Source organism: Hemicordylus capensis, chromosome 5 (genome assembly GCF_027244095.1).
Source record: "Hemicordylus capensis ecotype Gifberg chromosome 5, rHemCap1.1.pri, whole genome shotgun sequence".
Classification (NCBI taxonomy): domain Eukaryota; kingdom Metazoa; phylum Chordata; class Lepidosauria; order Squamata; family Cordylidae; genus Hemicordylus; species Hemicordylus capensis.
Window position 1 is genome coordinate 200,837,757 of NC_069661.1, and position 17,728 is coordinate 200,855,484.

Here is a 17,728-nt window from a genome sequence, read left to right on the forward strand (position 1 = left end):
ATGGGCCTTCTCCGTTGCTGCCCCAAGGCTTTGGAATGCGCTCCCTAGTGAAATAAGAGCCTCCCCATCTCTGACAATTTTTAAAAACTCTTTAAAGACACATCTGTTCAACCAGGCTTTTAATGGATATTGTTTTAATTGTTTTAATGTTGTTTTTAGAATATCGTTTTTTAAAATTGTTTTTAAATTGCTGTGTTTTAAATTTTGTTTTGTTTTGGGTTTTTTGTTTTTAACTAACATTTTATCTTTGTTTTTATCTGTTTCTAAACCGCCCAGAGACGTAGGTTTTGGGCGGTATAAAAATATGTTAAATAAATAAAATAAAATAAAATAAATATGAGGTTCTTTGTTAGAATGTAGGCTGTGAGTCAGCAGTTTTGCAAAGAGCTGGAGGCCTGCTGGTTGCAAATGTTTGCAGAAGCACTCTTACCCCTGGATATTGGGGCTGAAGTCCAGGGCCTCAGCACTCCCTGGAAGCTCCCAAATTCTCTTTAGTCTGTCCTGTGTGGTGTGGTTTGTGCCCTCAAAAACCCACATGTTGAAAAATGTTGCTTAACTTGCAGTGGGGGGCCTCCAAAGCCCTTATTTCCAGGCTCCAAAATGACCTTGGTGCACCTCTGCATAAAGGTTGTTGACATCTAATAGTGCCTTTGGTGTGAAGCCTCTTCATAAGAGTAGCCACTTGCTCAGTGTCCTTTCTCATTCCCAGCTTGGTGCACTCATCCTTCTTATTTGCTCACTTGCTCTCCTCCAACATGCCCAGCACCCTGGCACATCTCCCATGCCACTTGCCTCACCTAGCAGCACCTAAGCTGGAGCCTCCCTTGCTTTCCTATGCCCCCATCTGCTTCTCCCACTTTGTTTGAAATGCTAAGGAAAAGAGCAGAAAGAGAAAGTATTTTGAGCTAGAGGTCTCCTGACTGCTACCCTAGATGTCTCCACTCTGCTGGCTTCAATCAATTTCCTTCAGCTCCCTCAGCTGCCTCTCTGCCTTTTCACATAGAGAAAGTGGTCCATTTGGGTCTATATTTTTGCCAAGCAGTTGTGAAACCACTTGGTGAAGAGTTGTTCCCATGGTGTGGGTGGCAAGGGGCACTTCTAGGTGGCCACTTTACCTTGCCTCATATAAGCTTGCAAACACTCCATTTTGCCCTGTTTACCTGCTTCAGTGCTGTTGGGTTTCTCTGGTTAATTAAAATGTAAGGTTTCTTCAGACCATAACCCATTGCTAGCTGGTTATGTGTGTCCCTTTACTTAACATAAAACTCCCAATGAGTATGCAGAACAATCAACACTACAGAACAAAGCTGGAAAGGAAGAAGGTAAAGCTGCACAGTGATGGGCATATCAGAAAGGAGACTAGCAGCAGAGGAAAGCCCTGTAAAATGAAATACTGCAGCACAAGGGAACACTTTTTATACCAGAGCAGATAATCAGCAAGGCAGCGCAGAGCTGCATTTTATCACCAAATGCAGGCAGTATGGCAGCCAAAGATAGTGCTTCAGTGCCAGATAGAGGCAGCATAGTGAGTTTGGCAGCACAGAAGAGCACTTTTTATAACAATGCAAACAAGCAATGTGGCAGCCCATAAGATACCACTGGGAGCTGATTAAATAGTTCTGGTCCTTCCTAAAATATATATTTTTAGTGCCTCTTTAAAGTCGAATACATAGGAAGGTTAGCCTTTCTTCTTTGCTTGCACCTGTAAAGCACCTGTGGATTTGTTCAAGTTTGGAAAGGGAAAGTTGCCAAGAGAGACTGCACGTTCAGGTATGTCATGTGTAGCACTAATCAGAAATCCTTTAATGCACAGAACTCCTGCGTTCATTTAATTGATATCCAAAGTTAGCCATTTTGGAGAACTGACAAATGTTCCAGGAATGAACTGAAATAATCATAATCATTTATAGTTCTGTTATATTATAGTTGGGAGTTAACACAGCATCTCCATTTTAAAGATACAAGCTTCCATTAAAATTAATATGCATTACACCAGACTAATGAAGACACAAGGCTTAATTGGAGGGAAAAACCCCAACTTTCTTCAGGTAACATCCAATTAAACAACAGCAAAGCGATTGGCTCTCTACATGGCTACAGAACTTAATGTGGGACCTAATGACTCACAACCCAAAGTACAAGACCATAGCTACATATATGGGGTATGAGAGACATAATCCAGCTCAGTAGAACATCATGCCCTGTAGAACATCATGCCCTGTGGCCAATAGTTGCTCCTCTTCAGAGGCGCTCTTAGCCCTGGACCTTTTACTCCCCCCCACCACTGGCTGCACACGTGGCAGCTAAAATTACAGAAAAGCCATGGTTTGATGAGGTGGGACCTCATGGTTGCAAGGGGGACCTCGCAGCAGTGGTGGTGGGGTTTGCAGCAGTGGGGTGGCCTTGTGGTGGTGGGGGCTTGTGGTGGTGGGGGGCTTATGCCAGGCGTAGTTGGGCACCAAAATTACCTAGGTGCATCACTGCTCCTCTTAGCCAACAAAAGGGGTCAAGGCATCTTCAAAAGGCCTTCAAGGCTAGCAGTGCTCCAGCAGATTAAAGAAAGTCCCCAGCCTGTAATCTGCGAGTTGTTTAGCATCTAGGGACTGACAAAGGACTTCTCCTAATGCCAAACACATGGCTTAGGGTACTCACCCATACACTATTTTAAATTCCCAATCCCACACTCTAGATGAAATTGTGCTAAGTGAAGAAACCTAGCTAACTACAGTATAGAGCATAGTGTGGAACAGGCAAAAAAAAAAAAAAAAAAAGATCTCTATCACCAGCCAACTTGGTGGAGACAAAAAACTTCCTATCTAGTCTCCAAAAGGGCAACCAGTCAAAACCCATACTGAGCTCCAGGGCAGTTGGGAAGGGTTGCCTCTCAGACATCGCATGAGGATCTGGGTGAGCAGGAAATGACAGCTCACCACACTCTGCCCACATAGTATCCTCAGCCAATCAAATAGCTCTAAATACCTCAACCTTCATTAAGAAACCAAGCTGGAGCAAAAAATCTGCCCCCAGGGCATGTCTGGGCAAATGGCTGCATTCTGCTACATTGCCAGCTTGACCCCTGCTTGTCCCCCCCACCCGCCCCATCAATTTCATGCAGACACATAGAAGTAGATTAAACAATTTTATTTATTACAGGATTAAGGCAGCCCTACATAGAGCACATAACAGTAATCCAGTCTGGAGGCTACCAGCAGATGTACCACTGTCCTGAGGTCAGAGTACCACTGTCCTGAGCTCAAGAAATGGATGTAGCTGTCGTATCAGCTGAAGCTGATAGAAGACCACCTCTGGCCACCGCCTCAACCTGAGACAGCAGGGAGAGGCTCAGATCCAGAAGCACCCCCAGACTGTGCACCTGTTCCTTCTGGGGAAGTGTGACCCCATCCAGAACAGGCAGATCAAACTCATCTCCCGAGTTTAGATCCTGCACAATGAGTACCTCCGTCTTATCTAGATTCAGTCTCAGTTTGTTATCCCTCATCCAGCCCATCACTGCCTCCAAGCAGACATTTAGGGAGGTTATGCCTTCTCCCGATGAGGTTGACATGGAGAAACAGATTTGGTTGTCATCAGCATACTGGTAGTACCCTGCACCAAATCTCCTGATGATCTCTCCCAGTGGTTTCATGTAGATGTTAAACAACATCGGAGACAATACAGAGCCCTGAGGTTCACCATATGAAAGTTCAGATTTTGGAGAACAACAGTCTCCAAGGGACACCATCTGGAACCTGCCTGAAAGGAAGGAGTGGAACCACTGCAAAGCAATGCCTCCTACTCCCAACCCCCTCAGTCATGTCGGGCAAGGGTCAAGAGAACAGGTGGTAGGCTGCACAGCTCCAAGCAGCTTATGCACGTCCTCATGAGTCACAAACTGGAACTGATCGAGCCTAACACAAGAGAGGTTTTTGCCCTGGAACATATTGGCAGCCAGTGAATTCTTTTAAAATCAGTGTTATATGGTTGCCCCAGAGACCAGTCTGGCTGCTGTATTCTGTACCAATTGTAGTTTCTGGACTATGTACAAAGGCAGCCCCATGTAGAGTGTCAAGCCTGGAGGTTACCAGCATATGCACACTGTTGCTATTATTATTATCATTAGAGAATGACCAAATAACTAATTTTGTTCTTCCTCATTGTCCCATTCACTGTCTTTTTCAAAAGTCTCTCTAAGATAAACTTGGTTTATCTTTCATATATCTATGCATATTGGGAAAAATGGCATCTGCATATCACCTAAGCAACTTTACAATACTCTTATAATTATAATGTCTGTCAACAAAAGCTGGTTGGTTTTAAATCCAGATATTTCTGCCTTTTTAAAAGATATTTGAAGCATCAGCCACATCAGGAACAGACCCAAGGGCCCTTGCCCATCAGCGGGTTCACCCTGCTGCTCACCCTTGAAGCTGTTCACCCTGTCCTTAGGAGGAGTATCTGCTACTCACAGTTGCTCAATAAGGTCCATTCCTGGGCCCTGGCAAGCTTACTGGGCAATGGTGGGCACCAGCAGATTGATCCTCTTTCAGCAAGAGCATCATTTTAGATTTCTCATGGCCTGCTGTCCTGACACAGGAAACAAAAGCCTTTGACACAGCTAGAGTGGTGATGCTGGAGGAGGAGTGTCCAGCCACTGCCCAATTAGCTGTCTTGGGGTTTATCTAGATGGCAATATATTCCAACATAAGCACAATTGCTATAAGAACTTTTCTGAGGCATCCAGATGTCATTGAAGGGAGTTACAGAGTTTTCTTAGCGCTATCTGCTAGCCATTTGCTTACAATCCATGAAAAATCCATCCCTTTAACATACAATTTTAAAACTAGTATTTAAAAGGGATGTAATTTCTGCGGGTTGTCAGCAAATGGCCAGCAGATGGTGCTGAAAAATTGCACAATGTCCTTTAATGTTTAATTGCCAAGTTGCCCCTGCTAACTTGGCAAAGAGGCACTCTTTAATGTGGTGATTCTCTTTATTTAGCAGGGGGAGAGTAACTGGCCCTATCCACCCAGAAGTGACTGGAAGTGTCCACTGCGTGTGAGCATGTGCACATGTACAGCAGCCACTTCTGGCCACTTCTGGTCTGTGATGTATTGGGGCAGCAAGGAGGTACACTGCTGCCCCATGGGATCAATTTTAATGACAGCACCAGCAGGGAAAATGTGGCGAGAGGATAAGAGCACCCTCCCTGGTCCTTAAAGGTATCCCCCACACCTTCGAACTGGCAGAACTGATGGACATTCAAACCGGTTCGGTGGTCTGTAAATGGGCCTCCAAACCGGTTCTGTGCACATCCCTAGCACTTAATCCTATGGTGAAAAAGGTATGTAGAGAATAGGTTCTCATACCTGTAATGTGAGCTATAAAATGGTGATTTTAGCAGGTACAGCTTGGCATGTAGAAGTGACAAATGCTGCCTGTGACAAAATTTGGACTAGACTATCCAACTGTTAATGATTCAGGAGCCCCCATTGCATCTTAACTCACTATTAAAACATGACATAAATACAGCAAAGAAGGTGATGAAATAACACATACAGGACCTTCCACCCTTACTAAAATCTTAGCTCCTTTTGTGAAACCACTAATGGCACCCCTGTTTTCAGCATCATGAAGGAACCCAGTAAAATAATATTTCGTGGAACAGAAATGTTTGTTTTATTATACATATACATTGGTTAATACAATGTGATTTTTTATTAATTGTTCTGTTTTGCCCGACTCTGTACAGAATTTGATTATCTAAAATCCTTCATCCTGCTTGGGAAATAATACACTGTCGACCAAAACCATTCTGAAATCTTATGACTCAGTTTTATGCTATTAAACTGGATCAAAATTGAACTGTAGGCATTCAGTGAAGAAAATTGCTATGTACAGTTAGATGTAACGTTGCTGATTAGTGACATATTCAAATATGACAATCAAAAATTGCTGAAGGTTGTATAAAAGAGGCTATACTCTAAAGTGAAATGAGCAATTCTGGGCAAAATTGGCACATATTAAAATGTATGACATGAAAATTATGTTCAGCATTGGAGTGAATTTTTTTAAGCTGTTTGCAAACTGCAAACCAATAATAGAATTGAAATGCCAGGTATCAGATGTTCATATTGAATTGCCATGCCTCCACTTTCTCTAGCACATTTTATTTCGATCAATAATGTATACAAAGGTACTGATGTTTTTCAAATTTTTCTTTTCTTCAAGAAATGAGGGGAAAGGGATTTGAAAAGATTATCCCATCCCCTGGCAGCAGTGAATAAAAGTAGATTAAACCTGCTTTAAATACCAATCCTTTCCCTGTTCACCCTTTCTTCTTTCCCCCTCTGCTTTCTGTGTTTTCTCCCATTCGAATTATAGATTGTAATCTCCCTGAGATAGGGCAGCCATCTTATACTTTGGTAGAGCACTACACATACCGATGGTGCTATAATCATAACAATATTATTTATTTATTTATTTACTTGCTTGCTTGCTTATTTATTTATTTATTTATTTGCATTTCTAGCCCACCCTATACACAAAAGGTCTCAGAGCAGGTTACAATGAAACCAATATAAAACATAATTAAAATACAACATCATAGAATCAAAAATACAGTTTTTTAAAAAATACAGTGCCTAAGAGGAGAAGAACCGCTACATCTTCAGTCAAAGGCCAGGATAAAGAGGTGCGTCTTCACCATTCTCCTGAATGTACACAATGTTGGAGCTTGGTGCACCTCAGAGGGGAGAGCATTCCATAACCTAGGGGCCACCACAGAGAAAGCCCTCTCACATGCCCCTACCCCTTTAACTGCTGACAATGGTGGCACCACCGAGAGAGCCTGTCCTATAGATCTTAACTGGTGGGCAGGTCTTAACTGATAGGCAAGTCTATAAAACCCAAACAGTTTGGGCCCTCGGTATTTAAGAGAATGTCTTCTTCGTCATGAACCCCACCGCTCACTGAGATCAGCTGGAGAGGTCTGTCTGCATTTGCCATCGGCTCATCTGGTGGCCACTCAGGGACAGGACTTCTCTGCTGCTGCCCCAAGGCTCTGGAATGCGCTCCCTAGTTAAATAAGAGCTTCCCCATCTCTGACAGCTTTTAAAAAGTCTTTAAAGATGCATCTGTTCACCCAGGCTTTTAATTAATATTGTTTTAATGGTTTTAATGCTGTTTTAAAATATTGTTTTAAATTTTTTAAATTGTTGTAATGATTTAAACTTTTTGTTTGTGTTTTAACTAATGTCTTACTTTCTGTTTTTATTTTGTTGTAAACTGCCCAGAGACGTACGTTTTGGACAGTATAAAAATATGTTAAATAAATAAATAAAATATATGGGAGAAGGTGTTCCTTCAGGTATTTGGGGCCCAGGTTGTTCAGGGCTTTATAAGTCAGTGTTAAAACCTTGAATCAGGCTCGGTGGCTAATTGGCAATCAGTGCAGTTCCTTTAAGACTGGCATGATGTGCATCTGTCTAGAAGTGCCCATCGGCAGTCTTGCTGCTGCATTCTGCACTATTGTAGCCTCTGAACTGTCTTCAGGGGCAGCCCCACATAAAGTGCATTACAATAGTCCAGTCTGGAGGTTACCAGAGCCCGGATCACTGTGACCAGGCTATCTCTGTCCAGAAAGGGCCATAGCTGACAGATAAGCCTGAGTTGAAAATAGGCACTCCACTGCGACCTGGGCCTCCAGAGACAGCGATGAATCCAGGAGTATCCCCAAGCTACGCACCTGTTCCTTCTGGGGTATTACCACCCCCTCAATAATAGGATATCTCCCCACTTCATGGACTCGAGAGCCCCCAACACACAGCACCTCTGACATCTGGATTCAGTTTCAATTTATTGGTCCACATCCAGCCCATTACCACCTCCAGGCAATGGTCAAGCACCTCAACCACCTCTCCTGATTGAGATGGAATAGAGATATAGAGCTGGGTGTCATCAGCATACTGATGGCACCTCACTCCAAACCTCCCCTCCAAGCCCCCCAGAGGCTTCATATAGATGTTTAAAAGCATAGGGGATAAGATCGAACCCTGAGGAACCCCACAGGTCAACTCCCAGGGAGCCGAACAAAATCTCCCCATGAAAACTCTTTGATATTAACCCTGGAGATAGAAGTGAAACCACTGCAGTCCAGTGTGTCCAACCCCCAACTCCTGAAGCCTTTCCAAAAGGAAACCACGGCCAATGGTATAAAAAGCCACTGAGAGATCAAGGAGAACCAGCAGGGTAGCACAGCCCCTGTCCCTCTCCCAGTAAACCAAGGCCATTTTGGTGCTGTGTGACCAGGCCTGAAGCCTGACTGGAATGGATCCACATAATCAGCTTCCTCCAAGCATGTCTGAAGCTGAGTAGCCACCACTTTCTCCAATACCTTGCCAAGGAAAAGTATATTAGCAACCAGGCAATAGTTATTCAATTTGTCCAGGTCTAGGGAGGATCTCTTATGGAGGGGCCACACCACCGCCTCTTTAATGGCCGGTGGAACAGCCCCCTCCCACAATGAGGCATTAACCACTCCCATGACCAACCCGGCTATAGCCGTTCGACTAGTTCTTATCAGCCATGATGGGCAAGGATCCAGGAGACACGTGGTTGGTCAGACCCCTACAAGCAGCCTGTCCACATCCTATATATCTTCAATCAGTTATTATTTATTATCATTTATTTATTTATTATATTTTTATACTGCCTGACATGTAAATCTCTAGGCAGTGTACAAATCCCAACATTAAAAATCACAGGTTAAAATACATAAAACACAATAAAAACAATATAAAACAACTGATTGGAATTATTAAAATTATAATTAAAATTAAAATACTATTTATAATTAAATACTTGTGAGAACATAAAATACTTGTGAAAACATAAAATACATAAAAATTAGGGGTGTGCAATTTGGGATTTCGGGTGATTCGGCTCGGACCCGAACCGAATAACCCCTGTTCTGTTTTGTGCCCGAATCTGGGTCACCCGAATCACCCTTGATTCGGTTCGGATTCGGATTTAATCTGAATCTGAATCTGAATCGATTTGGGGGGGTAAAAAGGGGCCCAGGGGCAAAATTTTGGGGTGGGGTGGTAGTGCCCAAAGCGTAGAGTCTACCACCCCAATTTCAGGGGGATTGGGCAAAATCATGATTTTTGGTGAATTTTTAAAGTTTTAGTGACTTTGGGGCAGTTCGGGGGCATAGCATGGGATCTGGGCAAAAGGAGTGGGGTGGGGTGGTATTGCCTAATGGGTGCAGGCTACCACCCCAATTTCAGGGGGATTGGGCCAAGGGCTGATTTTTGGCAAATTTCTGAAAATTTCATGTCTTTGGGGCAGATTGGGGCATATTGGGGCAGAAAGTGGGGCCTGGGGCAGAATAGTGGGGTGGGGTGGTAGTGCCTAATGGGTTGAGGCTACCACCCCAATTTCAGGGGGTTTGGACAAAGGGCTGATTTTTTGAGAATTTTTGAAGTTTTAGTGACTTTGGGGCAGTTTGGGGGCAGATAGTGGATCTGCCCCAAAATAGTGTGGTGGGGTGGTAGTGCCTCATGGGTGGAGGCTACCACCACAATTTCAGGGGGATTGGGCAGAGGGCTGATTTTTTGAGAATTTTTGAAGTTTGGGTGTCTTTGGGGCAGATTGGGGGCAGAAAGTGGATCTGCCCCAAAGGAGTGGGGTGGGCTGGTAGATAGTGCCTAATGGCTGGAGGCTACCACCCATCCCCAATTTAAGAGTGATTGGGCAGAGGGGTGAATTATGGTGAATTTATTTGTATGAGGTTTGTCTTTATAAGGTGAAGTGTGCTAAACTGATTACTTCCTCATATTATTCATAGTAAAGGAAAGTGTGAAAAAGTGAAAGTGGGGTAATGAGAGTTGTTTAATTGAAAAAAAATCTCATTTGCTATGATACAATGAGAATTCACACCTCAGAAAAAACTTCTGAGGTGTGAATTCTCATTCTATCATAGCAAATGAGATTTTTTTCAATTAAACAACTCTCATGACCCCACTTTCACTTTTTCACACTTTCCTTTACTATGAATAATATGAGGAAGTAATCAATTTAGCACACTTCACCTTATGAAGACAAACCTCATAAAAATAAATTCACCAAAATTCACCCCTCTGCCCAATCACTCTTAAATTGGGGATGGGTGGTAGCCTCCAGCCATTAGGCACTATCTACCAGCCCACCCCACTCCTTTGGGGCAGATCCACTTTCTGCCCCCAATCTGCCCCAAAGACACCCAAACTTCAAAAATTCTCAAAAAATCAGCCCTCTGCCCAATCCCCCTGAAATGGGGGTGGTAGCCTCTACCCATTAGGCACTACCACCCCACCCCACTCTTTTGGGGCAGATCCACTTTCTGCCCCCAAACTGCCCCAAAGTCACTACAAAAATTCTCAAAAAATCAGCCCTTTGTCCAAACCCCCTGAAATTGGGGTGGTAGCCTCCACCCATTAGGCACTACCACCCCACCCCACTATTCTGCCCCAGGCCCCGCTTTCTGCCCCAATATGCCCCAATCTGCCCCAAAGACATGAAAATTTCAGAAATTTACCAAAAATTAGCCCTTTGCCCAATCCCCCTGAAATTGGGGTGGTAGCCTGCACCCATTAGGCACTACCACCCCACCCCACTCCTTTTGCCCAGATCCCATGCTATGCCCCCGAACTGCCCCAAAGTCACGAAAACTTTAAAAATTCACCAAAAATCAACCGTGAACCGAATCACCCGAATTTTTCATGCCCGAAATTCGGGTGATTCGGCTTGTGCCCGGAAAATATCGGTGGACATCGGGGGTGATTCGGTTCAGCCCCGAATCACCCAAAATTGTTCATTTTGGGCACAGATCGTTCTGTGCCCGAAATTTTTTGCACATCCCTAATAAAAATACTTGCGAAAAATACTTGCAAGAACAGGAAAGTCTTGAGGGTCTTCCTGAAAACAAAGAGAGATGGAGATGTTCTTATTTCAGCAGGGAGCATATTCCAAAGCCCTGGGGCAGCCACAGAGAAATCCTGGTCCTGGATCATCACCAGATGATCCAGTGGCAACCATAACCAGACCTCTCCAGAAGATCGTAAAAGGAGGGAGGGTTCATGACAATGGAGGCGCTCTCTTAAATAGCCTGGTCCCAAGCCACTAAGGGCTTTATAGATGATAACCAGCACTTTGTATTTCACATGGAAACATATTGGCAACCAGTGTGGTTCTTTCAAAACTGATGTTATATGGTCCCTTCACGTTGTCCCAGAGACCAACCTGGCTGCCGCAATTGTACCAATTGTAGTTTCTGGAATACATACAAAAGCAGCCCCATGTACTAGTTGTTCTAGTAAGAATTAATCTGCCTACTTTCCTTTCACTATAATCTTAACTGATAATTACCATCCTCACAAGTTAACCCACTTCATCCATACACACATCCACCATCTTGAATTGGGGTGGTTTACACCATCACAAACTACTCCATTGAGGTGTCCCTATGTGTCACTCACTACAGCTGTATAAAATTTGGTTCACATCAGTTAGGCAGTCCACAATTTGGTTCAAACTGGTTAGGCAGTTCACAAGTTAGCCCACTTGCACATCAAATGTTCATGTGTCTGCCATCTTGAACTGGAGTGGATGACATCATCACCATCTATGACACTGAGGTGTCCCTATATGTCCCTACAACTGTACCAAATTAGTGAAAATCAGTTAGGTTGTCCACAAGTTGAACCACCTTGTGCCTCAAACATTCATGCCACTCCCATCTTGATTTGGGGTGAATTATATCATTACAAACTACACCACTGATGTGTCCCTATGTGTCCCTACAACTGTACCCAATTTGGTTCATATTGGTCCAGGCACTGCAAAGTTGATGGGGGAGAAACACATGGACACACAGATGCTGGATGATCTCATAAGCTTACTTTCCTTAAGGAAAGTAGCCTAAAAAAAAATCACATGGCTATAATCATGTACAGAAGACAAGGCTTTTTCTAGAAGAAAATTATTTCTCAGCTTTGCAGGCCTGATTCCTTGAAACATTCATTCATACAGATAACATCAGATGAACCAGGTGCTTGGTAAAAAAAACTTTACTTTCGTACCTAAAACATATTTATGTTCAAGAGGCGTCTTGAAAAAGAAACCCAATATTTAGAATTGTACTTTGCAGTGATAGAAACTGTATTTAACTTAAATTGTTTTTCTTTGACATAGTTACCTCAAGCTGCACTTGCAAGGAGCTGGATAAAATGGCCCACAAATACTAGGTGTTCATTTCTGATTTCAGAAAAATTTTAGAGTTTGCATTGGGTATTAACTAGGGATGTGCAATTTGATTTGACCTCAAATTGATTGGGGTTGAATTGGAGGTGATGTGAGGGTTCAACCTCAGATTTAATCGCCCTCAAAATAGAGGTCAAGGAGAATCAATTCAAGTGATTTGAATGCCATTTTTCCAGCAAGAGAAAAAGCACTGTGAGCCAAAGGTCCATTTGAGTCAAAATGGTGCCATTTATTCAGGGAGAGCTGGTCTACCAATTGGGGTTGGTGGGTAGACCAGGCCTCTGCTCTGGACTTCATGTGTCTGCCCAGTCCTCCAAGATGGGCTGACACACTGAAGTCCGGAGTGGAGGGCTGGTCTACTCACTAACCCCAATTGGCAGACCAGATCTCCCCAGAAAACAGCACAATTTTGAGGTCCATCTTCCTATCTTTCCCCAGAAAAATGGGCCTCAAAATGGCACTTGAATCACTCAAATCAATTTGGGTGATTCGAAGTTGATTCTTTGAGGCAGCCAGGTTTTTACAAATCAATTCGAGCTGTGATTCGATTTGAGCTCAAATTGAATAGCAAAAATTAGTCCGTGCACACCCCTAGTATTAACCAGAAAAAATATCTGAGACAACATTAAAAAGTATCTACTAGCACTAGGGATATAGGGAGGTTGGTGACAGCCCTGGGGGCAGGCCGCCACATGCTACCACACACTTGCATCATCTGTGCCCCTTGTCTTGGCATCAGACGCATGCGGACACAGAGGGCATGGCCAGCTCAAGTGCTTGCCAGCTGGGAAGGACCAACACACTACATGGTCATCTCTCCTAGCCATGAATACCTTATTCACTGGTTAGGGGTGAGGGGAAACCTGGAGACTAAGCAGGTGCATAACTATAATAGCAATAGCAATAGCAATAGCACTTACATTTATATACCGCTCTATAGCCAGAGCTCTCTAAGCGGTTTACAATGATTTTTAGCATATTGCCCCCAACATTCTGGGTACTCATTTTACCGATCTCGGAAGGATGGAAGGCTGAGTCAACCAATAGGGCAAGGGGAGACAGTTGTCTGGGGGCCCCCTGCCTTGGGGCCCCCCAGAGGAAAGTCACATGACTGACTACCCCAGCTGTGCACCCACCTGGGCTTCCTTCAGTTGTATTCATCCTCCGAAATTGATGTGAGTGTTAAGACCTGGAGCTATCAGAACAGCATGTCTTTTTCTAGTACCATTAAGTGACCTGCATCGTCCACAATTTACAAGACCTTTAAAAAAAAATTTAGGATGATGTTCTATTGTGGAACAAATTCTACTATGCTTTTTGTTAGTTACCACTATTCAGCCTCATTTAAGATTTCTTTACTTCATGAGCTGAGCTTCAGTGAGGGAGGGCCCATTTTAAAATCTTGTCTCTGGGCCCACTTCAACCTTGCTACGCCCCTGAGACTGAGGGGGCAACCTGGCAGCCCCTAATCTCCAGTGGCCCAGGGGCCAGTGGTGCTCTTACCCCTGGGCTTCAGGGCTGAAGTCCAGGGCCTCCACACCCCCTGGGACCCCCCAAATCCTTTTTAGTCTGTCCCAGCTGGTGTGGTCACTGCTAGCTCTCACTGCGCCAGGTGGCTGAGTTTGATTATGACCTGTGCTGGGTGCTTTAGAGACAAAGGGGAGAGTGGGGAAAGATAAATGTGGGATGGTAATATGGTAAGGTGCGTGTTGAAATGTTTCTTCTAATGCATATCTGCATAAACATACCTGTTTTATATTTTTACATTCTTGTGAGTTCAGTTACTCTTTGTGGCCTTAAGAACACATGTGTTTAAAATACTGTGTTTGTCACAGTGTGTGTGCACATGCAGGGGGATGATGCTTAACTTGCAGCTGGGGGGGGGGGCTCCAGCAAGGGGGGGGAGTCTGTAAAGCCCTTTAGGTCCAGGCTTCAAAAGTGCACCTCTGCCAGGGGTATTTGTTCCTCACCCCATCTAGTGGTGGCTATGCCACTGGCTGGCACCCAGCAACATTAAAGGAAATTTCCTTTCCATAACATGCTCTTTCATTGTTTTTGCAAAAACACTTACTTTTCTGATTCTTGTTTAGTTGTAGTGTAGGGGTGTGCACAAACCAGAATTTGTTATTCAATTCAACCTCAAATAGAATCACAACCCCCCAAACTGATTCATCGAAAGCAACCGGCTTGGCCAGCTGCTTTGACAAATCACCCCAAATTTGACCTGAATCAATTCAGATGATTCAGATGCCATTTTGAGGCCCATTTAGCTGGAAAATTGGCCTCAAAATGGTCCTTTTTTCCTGGGGAGAGCCGGTCTATCAATTGGGATCAGAGTGTAGACTAGCCCTCTGAGGTGGGCTGAAGTACTAAGTCTAGAGTGGAGGGTTGGTCTACCTGCTTATACCATTGGTAGACCAGTTCTGCCCAGAAAACCAGAAGAACTAGTCTACCAATTGGGATTGGTGGGTAGACCAATCTTCCGCTCTGGACTTAGTGTGCCAGCCTGCCTCAGAGGGCTGGTCTACCTATTGATCCCAAATGGTAGACCAGCTCTCCCTGGAAAGAAGTGTTATTTTGAGGCCCATTTTCCCAGCAAAATGGGTCTCATAATGGTGCCCGAATCACCCAAATCTATTTGGGTTGAATTGGAGATGGTTCTGTTCTACCCCGAATCTGGCCCTTTGTTTTCAGGGTGATTCGATTTAGGGTAGAATAATCGAATCACCCCAAATTCAAACCAGATTGATTCATAGGCAAATCAAATTTCACTTTCCTACTGCAGTGCTCTTCATATTCAACTAATTTGTTCAAGGAATGGCAGAATCTCTTGCTGTCTCCCTCCATTTTCATTGAGTCTGCTAGAGTCAGTTTCCTACTTCCACTGCTTAACAGTGATTAGTTCCAATGATGTTCTAGGCCAGGAGCAGGCAACCTTGGCTTTCCAGCTGTTGTTGAATTACAACTCTTGTCATCCCCAGCTACAATAAATTGGCAATACAAACCACAGAAAACTCCAGATGCATGCAAGATTCAAATCTTCATTGTTTCATTTAGTTAGTGTATTACAAATCTTCATTGCTTGATTTCTGGTCTAGAAAACATCAGAGCTTCCAGTGAACCTAGTGTCTTAATTAGTATAGTGTCCCAGATGAAGATCTGTTATTGAAACGAATTAGGCAGAAAAAATTGATCATCTTATGCCACTTAGCACTTTTCTTCTTTAGATATTCCTGTAGTTATTGTAGTGTTCACACAGGAATAAACTATTTTTAAGCATGTTTACTTAGAAGGATGTCCAGTCAGCTCAATGCATTCTCCCTAGCAAGTTTATATAGAATTGCAGCCTTGTGGTTCTTGTGAATGTCTAGCACTTTAAAAACTGTCAATGTAGAGTCATTAAATTTCTTCTGGAAATGGCCAGTGGTGGATAGTAGATGATTAGCCAATAGCTGTCCCCCCAGTTAAATTTTGCTCTCAGCAAGTCAATTATATAAGCTGCCATTTAGAACTGCCACCTCTTTGCCTAGATATATATTTTTTTATCAATTGGCAGTTATAAACTAACTTTTAAAAAGAAGGGTAACTATATCTTTCAGCTTTGCAGAAGTGCTGTTATTTTCACATAACAGGCACATGCATGTATCCATGGCTATTTTCTCCTTTTTTAAAAATCCCTGCTTTGTCACCTTAATAGAACAGTCTTTGTCTTTGTTCACCAGCAGGCATATTAAAAAGCTTTATCTGAGATTGAGTTAAAGCTTGAGTATAAAACATATTGTATTTATATAAAACCATATTTTTCTTAGGAGCTTGCAAAATTAATTGAAATTTGAATGAGCTGCTTTTCACTTCACCCTGTGTCATTATTTCACCGATACAATAATCATTGCATTAGCATTCAGCTGGTAATTACTTAGAACCTACAAGGTCATGTGGTGTGATGGTAGATATGTCCAGTGGCATTAAGTCACACATTAATCCTGCTAATTTATTTGCAGGGGACTGAATAAATGCTCTTCAAGCTATATTCAAAATCTGCAAATGGGGGATCAGGAAAATAACTTACTGTACAGCAAGCAGATCCATAGCTACTTAAATTATACTCCATTCATAAGGCAAAGAATTAAAAAAAATCAATTAGATAAGATATAATTGACAGTAATTAGGTCTGTGACTTCTATGTAAATTTTTATTTTATTTATTATTTATTCGATTTCTCTACTGCCCTTCCAAAAATGGCTCAGGGCAGTTTACACATAGAAATAATAAATAAACAAGATGGATCCCTGTCCCCAAACGGCTCACAATCTATAAAGAAACATAAGATAGATACCAGCAACAGTCACTGGAGGTACTGTGCTGGGGGTGGATAGGGTCAGTTACTCTCCCCCTGCTAAATACAAGAGAATCACCATTTTAAAAGGTGCCTTTTTACCAAGTTAGTAGCTACAATTTATATTTTATACTTTGGATTTCCAAAAACAGCAGTTAATTTAAAAGCCACTAAATCCATGGAAATGCTAGGTTTATAAACAGGCTTAATTCTAATTTTAGACAGATTAATGCCAATGGCTTTTGGGACTTAGCTTCCATTTTTTACGTGTCCTGACTCCTGGTTATTTCATCACTCTGGTTGAAGATGGGAGCAGCCATTTTTTTGTCTGTGTTGTTCATCATAGCTCAGAAACCAGATCAATTCCTTACCACCAAACAATCTCATTGAAGCAATTGTGGCGGTATTTTAAATCAGGCATTTGGTTTTGACATCAGCTATTCCCAAATATTTACTACCAAGCTGTAAGTACTGCCAATGGACTACTTTGTGAAATATGAAGAGCACTGGCATTTTTCAAACCTTTTCTGTATATAGTAGGCTGGACTACCTTCCCATTGTTCTGGTTAGTAAGATTTGTGTATTTCCAGCGGGCACCATGTTGTATAACTGCATCTGCACAACTATATGTTGGAGCAAAGCAGTTCTGTTCCGCAACCACACCAGCAGTGTTTTACACACACATAGCAGCACAGGTGCTACCAAAGTGCCCGGGTTTCACTATGCAGTATGTAAGCCACTATCTTTATATATCTTTATATGTAAGCCACTATCTATATATAGAAAGTCAATGTAGAAAGAAAGCTGGACTTTATTGAAGACTTTCTGTGTGCTTGACTGTTCTTTCGTATGGTAATAAAGTTCTTAATTGTGGGAGGAATACTGAAGAGCTTGTTAAAAAAAAATTAAGGAGAAAGTTCTGTCAGTAGAGCAAAAAAGCACATCATTATAAAGAGCAAAATAAGTTGAATTCAAATTACCCATGAGTCCAAATGCGTTGCTTTTTATAATTACTTCCAAATTATTTTTGTCAAAAATAATATACAGCTGAGTTAGTCTTCAGATTTTTTTTTTTAAAATACAAAAAAAAAC